Source organism: Panthera leo, chromosome A3 (genome assembly GCF_018350215.1).
Source record: "Panthera leo isolate Ple1 chromosome A3, P.leo_Ple1_pat1.1, whole genome shotgun sequence".
Lineage (NCBI taxonomy): Eukaryota > Metazoa > Chordata > Mammalia > Carnivora > Felidae > Panthera > Panthera leo.
In genome coordinates, this window is record NC_056681.1 from 108750471 (window position 1) to 108762697 (window position 12227).

At 43.8% G+C, this 12227-nt stretch overlaps 1 long non-coding RNA gene across 1 annotated transcript; it reads right to left on the minus strand.

Moving 5' to 3' along the window:
* Positions 1-7533: 7533 nt before the first annotated feature.
* On the minus strand, positions 7534-10785 carry LOC122215113. The gene is made up of 3 exons (XR_006200246.1): positions 10744-10785; positions 9555-9710; positions 7534-7710 (listed from the first exon to the last, which is right to left on the minus strand). It is a non-coding gene; the product is annotated as an uncharacterized LOC122215113 (long non-coding RNA).
* Between the last annotated feature and the right edge of the window lie 1442 nt (positions 10786-12227).

Genomic DNA, 12227 nt, shown 5'->3' on the forward strand with positions numbered 1-12227 from the left:
CATGTCTCAGCCTTCCTAGGAGATCATATGTCTCCTGTTACGTGTTATGCACACGTATGTCTCTCCCTCCATATGTGCATTTGTTCTTCAATCTCAGGCTGAACTGGCTATGACTTTTGGGTTTATCAAATTCAGGTGCATCAGGCAACCCCATGCATAGTTTTGATCAGGTGGTCAGGGGCCATAAGCTCAGTTGTTTGGGTTGGATCAAGCAGGCAGCGTGAATATGAAATGGGAGTCTGCAACAAGCTGGAGAATCTACTTCCCTTCCCAAGGAGGGTCATAGTCAGCTTCAGACAGTGGTTGTCATGTGATCCCATGATCGGACCTTTTGATTTTTTTGAGAAAATCCAGAAATCCAGATTTTTAAAAATGTAATTTTCTGATTTTAAAGGTTTGTAATTAATTAACATTAAAAAAAAAATCACTTTATAGGCTAACTATGTAAGGATAAAATAAGACAAATCTGTAGGTCTCATTTGGCTCCCAACCCTAGGCCTCCAGGTTAAATTGATTTTCTACAGAGAAAAATCCAACTTATTCAAGTTACTCTAAGTTATGGGAGACTATATCATAAGGATATGTGACAGTAAGATAAACCGGATTTTCAACTATGCGTTCAGGCCTCATAGAAACCCAGGACCTCTATTAAACAGCCCAGATCAAGCAACAAACAAGAACAACACTTGACTGATTGGTACTTACTGAGAATTGGAAGGCCCTTTATCATCATCAATGGTGTAACTTATGCTTCTTCTTTTTTTTAAATGTCAATTTATTTTGGGGAAGGGGGCAGGGCAGAGAGAGAGGGAGACACAGAATCCGAAGCAGGTTCCTGGCTCTGAGCTGTCAGCACAGAACCTGATGTGGGGCTCGAACTCACGAACCATGAGATCATGAGCTGAGCCAAAGTCTGACACTTGACCGACTGAGCCACCCAGGTGCCCCCTTGATGCTTCTCGGTCGGTGGCAGGTTTCAACATAAGCTTCTTATGGTTCACATTAATTTTTCTGGTACTTGTAGAATTCTTGACTGGGTCCCAAGGCTTCCAGTCTGTTCCTAACCTGTTTGCGAAGGCCTTCATTACTTCAGTTATGCCCAACTTTGGGAGTAGAAGGGGGAAGGGTCCTTTCCCTTGTGGCAAGTGGATTGCTGGGGCAGGAGGAGCAGCTGGTAGGTCAGGGTAAATTAGGAAAGCATGTTCTTATCTATGACACCGAATATGGCTGTCTCTCCATCAGCCATTTGTCCCTTCTTCCTTACTAACACTATCTCAGCTTTGTTCAGGTATCGGGCAACTTATGTGCTTCAGGGAAAGCTGATTTCAGCCCAAAGCAGGGTGGATCTTGACTACATGGAACCAATCATGGCAAGGCCATTTTCCTTGTCAAAGATTAGTGTAGGAATTGGCATGGGTAGTAATTTTGAGCAGTGAGATTGCAAGAAAGTTTAAAGGAAACTTAAATGAAAATTTGGAAAACGAAATTAAAACTTAAAATGCCCTCTGAAGTAAAGAGTTTCAAGGCAGGAAATGGACCCTCTTTTATTCACACGGCTGCATCTCTATGGAGCTCTGTGTTGCACTTACAACTCTGGCAGCCAGTTTGCAACTACGGAGGATAAATGTGTGGACAAAAGTCAACCTTTTGGTTGGAGGAAGGAAGAGCAGAGGAAGGTAGACGTAGAAAATTGGAAAACAAAATGCAACCGGATGTCTTAATGATGTCGTTGAACAGTGACAGAGATTACCAACCCTGAAACCGCTCTACCTTTGAACTTAACTATTACGTGAGATGCTACATTCTTGTTTTTGTTGTGAATGTTCCTGGTTGGGTTTCCTATTATTTTCACCTTAAAGCATCCTAATGGATTATCAATTATTATTCCGCTTGGAGTAATAAAAGAGACTAGCTTTCCCTTCAAAATTAGACTGTATCCTCAAAAAAGCATTTCCTAGAAGCAACCTGTGAGTTTTTTTTTTAATTTTTTTTTTTTTTAACATTTATTTATTTTTGAGACAGAGAGAGAGCATGAACGGGGGAGGGTCAGAGAGAGAGGGAGACACAGAATCTGAAACAGGCTCCAGGCTCTGAGCGGTCAGCACAGAGCCCGACGTGGGGCTCGAACTCTCGGACCGTGAGATCATGACCTGAGCCGAAGTCGGCCGCTCAACCGACTGAGCCACCCAGGCGCCCCGAACCTGTGAGTTTTAATGTTGCTCTTTTAGCTCGTAGAAGAAGCCTCTGCAGTTACAACAGTCTATGTTGGAGGAATCTGCTAGACTTGCAGATGTGATCGGAGGTCTCAGTGGCAGGAGAGAAGAGCTATTTTGGAAACACATGGTGGACTAGTAGTTTGTGCCCAATACCTATCCTTACTATACTACCTGGGGAGTAAGGCAGTCTTAGATTTAAAACACTCATACTCATTGAACTGCAAATGATGTACATTTCAATGGATCTACTGAACTCACGAAGTTGCCTTTGTGTTGTGATCACTATCAAGGAGCCCGGTGTAGACCCCCTGGGGCGCAGTCTACCAGATCCCTCCCCCCCCCCTACAGATCCTGCGCTTATCTCTGGGTGTTTCCCCAGCAGCACGTCCCAAGTCTCTCTTCTATTGCAGTACTTGATGCTTTGTCCTTTATGTTCCCTTCCCACTTTTGTTGTCTGTATGCTTCTTCCTTTCCCTGCCACCCAAGAGGGGATAGGTGGCCATTTTGCTTTAGTGGGTGCTGGGGAAGATAGAATAGAAACCAAGGTCATCTTATTCTTTGTTTCCTTGCTGTGGGGTTTGGGAATACCCTCATTTATTGAGCAGATGCAGATTCCCTGGAATCATGTGATTCTAATACATTCCATTTATTCTCTTTATTTGGGGTTCCTGAATTTATTTTTTAATTTTTGAGAGAGAGAGAGAGAGAGAGCAGGATGGAGAATCCGAAGAGAGCTCTGTGCTGAGAGCAGAGAGCCTGTTGCAGGGTTTAAACTCACAAACCGTGAGATCATGACCTGAGCCGGATGCTTAATGGCCTGAGCCACCCAGGCGCCCCAGGGTTCATGAATTTTTGTTGCTGAATTTCTCTTTCCTCCTTCCTGGCTCTCAAAGGGCACTTCTTTGCCTCTCAGCCTTTTCTTACCTTCCTAAATTGAATTTCCTCTTAACTTCCTCTTCTTATTCTTGACTGTTCACATCTAGCTCCTTTATCCCCAAATATCTCTTTTCCTGTTCTGTTTTGTTTTGTTTTTTCCACCAGAGACCTGTTATTTTCCTTCCAACCCTCCTGGAGCGTCTATGTGTGCACCAGGAATTTCGGTGGTGTCCTGGAGCTCTCCTGTCTTAATTTTGGGGAGTTACCACATATCAGTCTTCTGCCCATAATGTTTAACGTCCTTCCAGAGCGGCTACCGGCGCCTCCCTTCTCACATAGGCATTACGGAAGATGTTAAAGTTGCTCTGCAAACAGTTTTCTTCGTTAAAATATTAGGCTGAAAGATTTTGTGTGTTTTTTTTATGCAACTGCAACCTTTTTTTTTTTTTTTTTAATGTTCATTTATTTTTGAGGGAGAGCATGCATGCAAGCAGCGGAGGGGCAGAGAGAGAGAGAGAGAGAGAAAGAGAGAGAGAGAGAGAGAGAGAGAGAGAGAGAATCCCAAACAGGCTCTGCACTGTCAGAGCCTGACGCGGGGCTCTATCTCATGAACCGTGAGATCGTGACTTGAGCTGAAATCGAGAGTGGGATGCTCTGCAACTTTTATGGTGAGAAGTAACCGCTTATCTTGTCAAGAACAAGTGCCCTACCTATAGTCCTGATCAACTTCCCCTAGTGTTTCTTCAGTGCATTTGACAAATCCTATCGCTCGCCATCATTCAGGAAGAAATAAAAGAAAACATGAATGTGTGTGAGGACAGAGTTCCAATTTGGGACAGAGGGTGTTGTTGGTCTTGACCTTCAGATTTAAATATACCCATGACTAAAATCTAAAAATGCTGTTTTCCAGATGGACATGCACATTTTTGGTTCTACATACTTAAAATAAAAACAGGAAGAAAACATTTAACCCATGCTGAAATTCTTAAGTATTTTTAACATCTGTTACAGGGCAATTTTGCCTTATTGCACTAGGGCCAGAATACAGCTGGCGAGGACAATGTTTCTCCTTCAAGTCCCTTTCGGCTTTGCCCCCACTTTCATCACGAGCGCGTGCATTGTTTTGTGCCGGGTGGGTCAAATATCCATTGCTCTTGCAGAGAGGACAAGTAGGATTAATGAGGAGTCACAACATCTGGAAGGTGCTGCAGACCCCTGGTTAGAGGGGAGAGGCCAGAATCCGAGGAACTGGCTTCCTGAGACTTCGAGGCACTCCCGGCAAGAGGTGAGAGGAAGAAACCGCAAAGTCTTGAGAATCTTTAGGCACAAGCAGAACTGTTTGGAACAAAGCGTGGCGGGGCTGGTTGGAGCTTGATCTCCCCGCCTCTGCATGGAATCTTCTCAGCTGTGGTGCCCAGTGGACCAGAGGCTCCAGGAGCATCAGCAGTCTGCATGTTTGGCAGCGATCCTAGCTCTCGCCATGGGCCCTGTCAGCACCAGCAAGGATGTGGCTTTGTCCTTAAGAGCTCTGAGGGAAGCGGAGGCTGAGGGCAGGGTGCTGGAGGAAATGGCATGGGTGGGCAAACAGGTGCGCTGAGCACGGATACTTGCTCAAGGGGGAACAGACCAACCAGTCTGTAAGTGATAGTAGCAGGTTGCCTCCCCTCCCCTTTCAGTTTTATGGCAACGAAGGTACATGAAGTTTAAATACATTTTCAGGTGATCCTGTCACAAAGTCAGAATTGCAAGCCAGAGCCCTTACTGCTTCAGTTTCTGGGTTATCCATAGCAAGGGTGGTTATTTCTAAGGATGAATTTCCATGGATTAAAATACGAAACACACATTGTGCTGGGAGTGAGCCTACCTTTAAGATGCTCCAGAGGCTTCTGGAATGGAGCAGAGAATGGGTATGGGATTTGGATGTACTTGGCCTCTGCCAGGGTGGCCTAGTGTAGTATCCACAGTTATCCTGCCCCTCCCCAGCTCGCGGGCTGTCCCTCTTTCTCTCAAAAACAAATAAACATTAAAAAAACAAAAACAAAAACAAATAAAAATGGGGATAGTAATAGTACCTCAGATTTGGAGATATCGTGAAGCTCAATTGAAAAAAAAGTGATATAAATATATTATCTTATTATGGTAATGAGAATTACCAGACGTATGTAAGAACCTGATAGACATTGTTAATAAGTCTTACTAGAGAATTCCAGGGATGTTCCCGTGATGTGAAAATCTGACTCTGGTGTCTTAGACTCCATTGTTTCTACTCCCCCCTAGAATAATAGCTTAAGGAACAGGCTTGCAGAGAGAGTGGAAAGCTTACTCAGGTGGCCGTCTGGCAAGGGGTGGGGGACGTGGACGTGCCTGTGTCCCAGTGCTCTGTGTGGGGTCTTGCTGAGCTCTGCGGTGAGGCGGCTTGGCCAGTCGGGTCACTGGGCACCTTGCACTCATCTGTGACGTTGCAGTCGGTCTGCCTGTGCTTTGGTCTTTGTGTGCCCAGGACCCAATGCACATTTTTGCGGATTCGGGTCACCTTGGTGAGACATGCCTGTCTGAATCACAGCTACAACCCTCATCTGACTCCTGGTTTAGGTTGAACACTCTGTACTCACAGTCATGACCTTCGGTTCCCAACTCAGCTAACTTTATTACTGGTCCTTCATAGTATCTGTGGTGACATCCAGGTCCCATCGCCACCTAACCCCCATGCACCATTATTTTTAATCTGCTGTGAGTGTTTCTTAAAGGAGCAAGTCCACTCTGTGCCATAGGTCCCTCCCGAGTTCCAGATGAGGGAGGGTGGAAAACCCACCTCTGCTTCCTGTAATCCCTTCAATCTATTTAACTTCCACTTCCTGGATACAAGCTCTAGAGGAGCAAACTAGGACACATATACCCTTTGTCTCTCTAGTCCTGCGTTCTCTAACTCAAAGGTGATAGGAACATGTAAAAGAAAAGAAGTAAAAGAGTTCTACAGTGGCCGGCTCCAACCGTATGTGGAGAGTAGAGGGAAAACATTGTTTGAGAAGTACGGAAGAAACCTAGTCTAGGGGGAAAATCCTTCCAATCACGAGATGGGTAAAATCATAAGAAGAAGATTTTGATCCCGTCAGTAACGACGAGAAGTGGAATTTCTCCCCTGTCAAGAATCTGCTGCAAAATGCAGCATATGCAATTATAAATGCCACATGCGTTTTCAATTCAGAGTATTTGAGACTAGTCACTGAGAAGAAAACTTGATATGCCCTGAAATCTGACACTCCTGCACAAGAGAGACCTGATAGAGATCTACCCGAATTTGACAATAATCCTAAAACTTCACATGACATCAACAATAAAATGTTCAAGGCTGACAGAGACTTTTTAAAACTATCAATAAATAAGAACTTTATGAACTATGCAAGAAGAAAAACTAAATTGTCTTTCCATTTTGTCTTTAGAAAATGATATCCCTAAATTGGTATATTATGAAGAGCCAATCAAAGACTGAATTTTAGAAAAAAAGTATTTTTATTTTATTTTATTTTATTTTATTTTATTTTAATTTTTTTATGTTTATTTCTGAGACAGAGACAGAGCATGAGAGGGGGAGGGGCAGAGAGAGAGGGAGACCGAGAATCGGAAGCAAGCTCCAGGCTCTGAGCTGTCAGCACAGAGCCCAACGTGGGGCTCGAACTCACAAACTGTGAGATCATGACCTGAGCCGAAGTTGGTCACTCAACCGACTGAGCCACCCAGGCACCCCGAAAATTTTAGAAAATTTTAGAAAAAAAGTATTGGAAATGTATGCCATAAAGTTAATAAATTTTAGAAAAAAAATTTAGAAAAAAAGTATTAGAAATGTATGCCATGAAGTTAATTAATAAAAGTATTATTTTTCTGTATGTTTGTGGTATGTGTTAGCTTTATAAAATTTGTGGTTTCTTTTTTCAATTCTAGCATTCTTTTTTTTTTTAATGTTTATTTATTTTTGAGAGAGAGAAAGAGAGACAGAGTGCAAGTAGGGGAGGGACAGAGAAAGAGAGGGAGACACAGAATCCAAAACAGGCTCCAGGCTCTGAGCTGTCAGCACAGAGCCTGATGCAGGGCTCAAACTCACGAACCGTGAGATCACGAGCTGAGCTGAAGTGGGATGCTTAACCGATTGAGCCACCCAGGCACCCCTCTTTTCTCATTCTAAATCAACATTTATGGGGCTTCTGGGTGGCTCAGTCAGTTAAATGTCCGACTCTTGGGTTTTGGTTCAGGTCACCATCTCATGGTTCATGGGATTGAGCCCCACATGGGGCTCTGTGCTGACAGTGTGGACCCTACGTAGGATTCTCTCTTGCACTCTGTCTCTGCCCTTCCCCCTCTAGTTCTCTCTCTCTCTCTCTCTAAATAAACTTAAAAAAATTTTAAACATAAATATTTACTTTCACATCTAATTTTGATTCAGAATTTGTTTTCTTAAAGAGGTTCCCCAAATTCGTAGATGCTTTAGGCGCCACAAATCCTGGACCGGCTCCTGATGGGTGCTTCATGGCCAGTAGTCTAACTGACAGGGGCCACCAATGGATATTTGAGCACGCCTATGGGAACATGTCCTGCAAATGAATGCCATTGCACGCTTGTATTCCTGTCAAATAAAACAAAACAACGACAACAAAAAATTAAAACCCACTCTTCTAGACAGCAGAAGCAAGCAAGTAATTTTACCAAAGAGTGATTACCATGACCCTGAATTCAGTGTTTACTGTTGTTACATATTTGCTTATTGTTTTGCCGCATATATATGTTTATGCATTGGTATCACACCATGTGCATGCATTCTCGTTATCTATTGTATAACAAATAGCTCCCAAACATAATGCCTTAAAACAACAGTCATTTCATTATGTCTTATGATATCTCACCTTCCTGGAGGACGATCAGGACAAGCTTGAAAGATAAATATTTGCCGATCAAGTGCCAGTGGCATTCCTTGCTGACATCTCAGCTCCAGGAAAGAATGGTTGTGGGAAATAGAAAGGAGGAGCTCATGTTCTGAGCACTTGTACTTGAAGATAGATCCCAAGAATATGAGGGAGGGGAGAAGTGACGTGGGGCTTGGGGAGCTGTATGAGGTGAGGTGCAGATCTGTCCAAATATAACGATGAAATTTCTCCGGTGGCAGTGAATCCAAGGATTACATAGGTTACAACAAGGACAATCAATTCTAAGGACATTGTCAAGGTGGAGTGTTCTGTCTGCCAACTGGCCAGTCAGATTTTGGGAGCTTGGAATTAAGCTTGGGTGTGAGATAGGAAAGGTTTGGCTGCTTTCCAGCTACAAATGAAATATGTTGATTGTTATAAGGCCAATGTAGATAATGTCCTAATCTTAAAAGAAGCTAAAATATGCAATTCCTTCAGGGAGGCCTGGATTTCCCACTGACTTCAAAGGCATTCCTGAAGGCTGGGGGTGATGGTGGTGATGTTAGGTGTGCCCAGATAGGCTGCTTCTGCTTGGGGACGGTATCATTTCCTGCCCTGTTCTCAGATGAATTGAAAGCACATGGCAGGGTTCCCCCCCAAGCCACAAGCACGTTTTCTGTATCATGATGGTTCATTCACTTCCTTGTTATTATTTTTGAAAAGATGTTATAGAATATGATAATAGTTCCTAAGGAGTTCCGGACCGTGTTCTTTTCTCTTGCATGCTGATCTTCATTTAAAAACCGGGCTCTGTCTGCTCTCCCAAATATCCTCAAGCAAGTCTAGTTCACAGATTTGGATTTTTGTGGCTCCTATTATTCGACTATTTTAGGGACTACAAGATACCTATGAATTCTGTAGAAGTTGGTCGTTCAAGTAGATGGTCCCGTTGCATTTAGGAGCGTGCTTCTCAGAATGCTGGGGGACGCCCTTGTCCTGGACTTTGAGTGGCGTCTGCCTCCACTCCAGCAACCTGAAACAGTTTCCTGGACATCCAGAAGCTGCTTCTAGCTACTTAGTGGTCTGTACAAATGGCTTCTGATTATAGAGTTTTCAGCTCCTAGCCTTTAGACCAGTGTGTAATCTGGAGATACATGGTTAAGAACACAGGCCCTGGAGGCAAACAGAACTGCATTTGAACTTCAGCTCTTCCATTTGCAAGTTATGTGGCCTTGAACAAATTATGTGACCTTTTGAAACCCCAGTTTCTTTTTCTGTAAAAGGCTGGCGATGCCAATAATACTTGCCTCATCAAGGTATTTTGTAGATTAACTGAAATTCTGAATAGGTACTATTATTATTAATTGTGTCCTTGCTTTTCAGTCTCTTCCTAGACTCAAAAGAGCTGCTTCATTGGAGCAATAATCATGATGGCTACCATTTATTACCGTGTGCCAGCCACTGGGCTAAAAACTTGATCTACGTTATCTGTAATCATGGCAAAAATGCTAAGAAGAAACCATTACTTTACAGCAGAGGAAACTGAGGGTCAGAAAGGTTAACTAACCTTCTCAAGGTTATAAAACCAACCTGCAGAGCTGGGGTCTGAACTCTAAAGTTGGTGTTCTTTTCACTAAGCCACACTGATGCTAACGTATCCCAGTTCAAGTCGTTCTCTCTCGGGATCGATATGGGTTGCGGAGGTCATTGTTTCCCTCTTGCTCTGGAGAAAAAATGGACAGCTACTATTAAGCAGCAAGCCCAGGGGAAACCCAATTGCCCACAGTGTTCCATATGGAGCCGTTGCCTTTCAAGATGCAGACAAATACGAGACAAACACGGTTGTGTTGGAGAAGCATGCACTCACGTCCAGGCTTCTGCAAGTATTAGTCTCAAGGAAGCTTTAATGTTCTTGGTTTGCTCTCCCTTTTTCCTTTTTCTTCTTTTAAGTTTATTTATTTATTTATTTATTTATTTATTTATTTATTTATTTTTTAACGTTTATTTATTTTTGAGACAGAGAGAGACAGAGCATGAACGGGGGAGGGGCAGAGAGAGAGAGGGAGACACAGAATCAGAAACAAGCTCCAGGCTCTGAGCTATCAGCCCAGAGCCTGACGCGGGGCTCGAACTCACGGACCGCGAGATCGTGACCTGAGCTGAAGTCGGACGCTTAACCGACTGCGCCACCCAAGCGCCCCTTAAGTTTATTTATTTATTTAAGGGAGAGAGGGGGGGGTTGGCTAGGGAGAGAGGGTGAGAGAATCCCAGCAGGCTCCATGCTATCAGTTCAAAGCCCATTGCAGGGCTCGAACCCACAAACCATGAGATCATGACCTGGGCCAAAATTAAGATCATGATCATACCTTAACCGACTGAGCCACCCAGGCACCCCTCGGTTTGATCTCCCTTGTAGAATATAACCAAACGACCCTGGCTCATCAGCTTTGAATCTAAGTAAAATCTCCCTGCCAATCAGTAACCCTGAGTCCCTATTCTTATCTACATCCACTCTGGTTTCCCTCTTCTGCTGCAAAACATTTCCTCTCTGGCCTCTCCCTCAAAATGTTTAATCCCAAAGAAATCCTCATGGTGGCCAAGCAGTTTTCTAGCCACAGTCCCGTGCAACTTCTGGCATTAATCAGTGGCCACTACCGCTGATCCTGTGGAGTCCACCAAGGGATGGCAGTGATTGGGTCAAGCTCAGTGGTTCCTAGTGCTCCCGACGCTACCAGACCCCAGGCCAGTCCCCCAACCTTGTTCTTCTGTTTGTCAGCTTGGCCCTGAAGCAACTCTGTCTGTGCGCAGAACTCTACGTGGTCGCGGGGAAACGGCTCATTCGTCTTCTGTCAGCGAGTCTTGCGCGAGAAAGAGAACATCTTCGCATGAAGGATCAGCAGCTCGCAAGCATGGCGTAGCTTAAATTACATTTCTAGGAGACACAACGCTGATGACATAACAAGTCTATCTGTAGATGCAGGGTGCTCCTAACGCAGACAACTTTTTCACCCTCAGAGAGTTAGTCGTCTCGTGTCAGCCTCAGCAGTACCCAACACCTGTTCTATTGCAGCCACTATTTTATCTTTGTTTACCTGTTCCCTGACACGAACCCTGCCCCATCCATCCGATGCCCCCTAAACCAAGGGGAGAGTTTCGGCCACTGGATATCCAAATCTCTACTTCTTACTGGGAGGAACCGTCCTTCCACCTTCCATTGTTTCCATGAAGGTGAAAAAGATCATAAGGTCAGTTTCCGTCAGTTCTCATACTCTCGGTACCTTGTGTTTTCCTTCCATAGAAAACTCAGCAAGAATCCCTGAGATAGGAGAGTGGGAGGTTTTCTTTAGGAATCACTGCCTTTTGTCTCTGAGAAGGCCTTTTTCTTTCTTTTTTTAAAATAAGGATTTGGCCCATCTTGATTCAGGCATAGTAACCACAGACTGGGGTGGGGGTGGGGGGCAAGATGCACAGAACACCAAAAGGAGAAAAGTATATCGGAGGAAAAGAAAGGGAAACACATGGGGAACCAGACTGACAGAATTGGATTCCTTAAAACTGAAGTGAGGGAAAACCATAACGTCTCTATTACATGACGTTTTGAATCTTCCAAAAGAACACCTACGCACAAGAGTAGAGAGTAAAATGACTTCTCAGGTAAACTTACAGGTCAATAAAGACCGCAGTAGCATTTCTGTTGACTATATAAGCTTTAATTTAGCAAATGATCTATGCTGTCCTGCTTATAAACTGTTTATTTCTATGTGTCTTGGCAAATTTTTTAGTGAGTAAATGACAATGTATAAATCTTTGTGGAATGATCCTTTTAGAGCTTTTTTCTTTCTTTGGTCTTTTAAAAAAATATACGGTTTTGGGCGCTTGGGTGGCTCAGTCAGTTAAGCATCCGACTCTTGATTTCAGCTCAGGTCATGGTCTCACAGTTCGTGAGTTCGAGCCCCACATTGGGCTCCTCTCTGACAGTGCGGAGGCTGCTTGGGATTCTCTCTCCCTCTCTCTTTGCTCCTCCTGTGCACGCGCACGTGCTCTCTCTCGAAATAAACAAATAAACTTAAAAAATAAAAAAATACTATATTCTTCAGGCCAATAATAAAGCAGAAAATGCCCTGACAAAACAAGCATCTCAAACTGTATGTCACTCCGATGTTAGGAGGATGCAACTTAGAAGTTGATAAAGGTCCTGCCATTGATGTCCAGATGAGGGAAAGGTTTATTATTCTTTGAT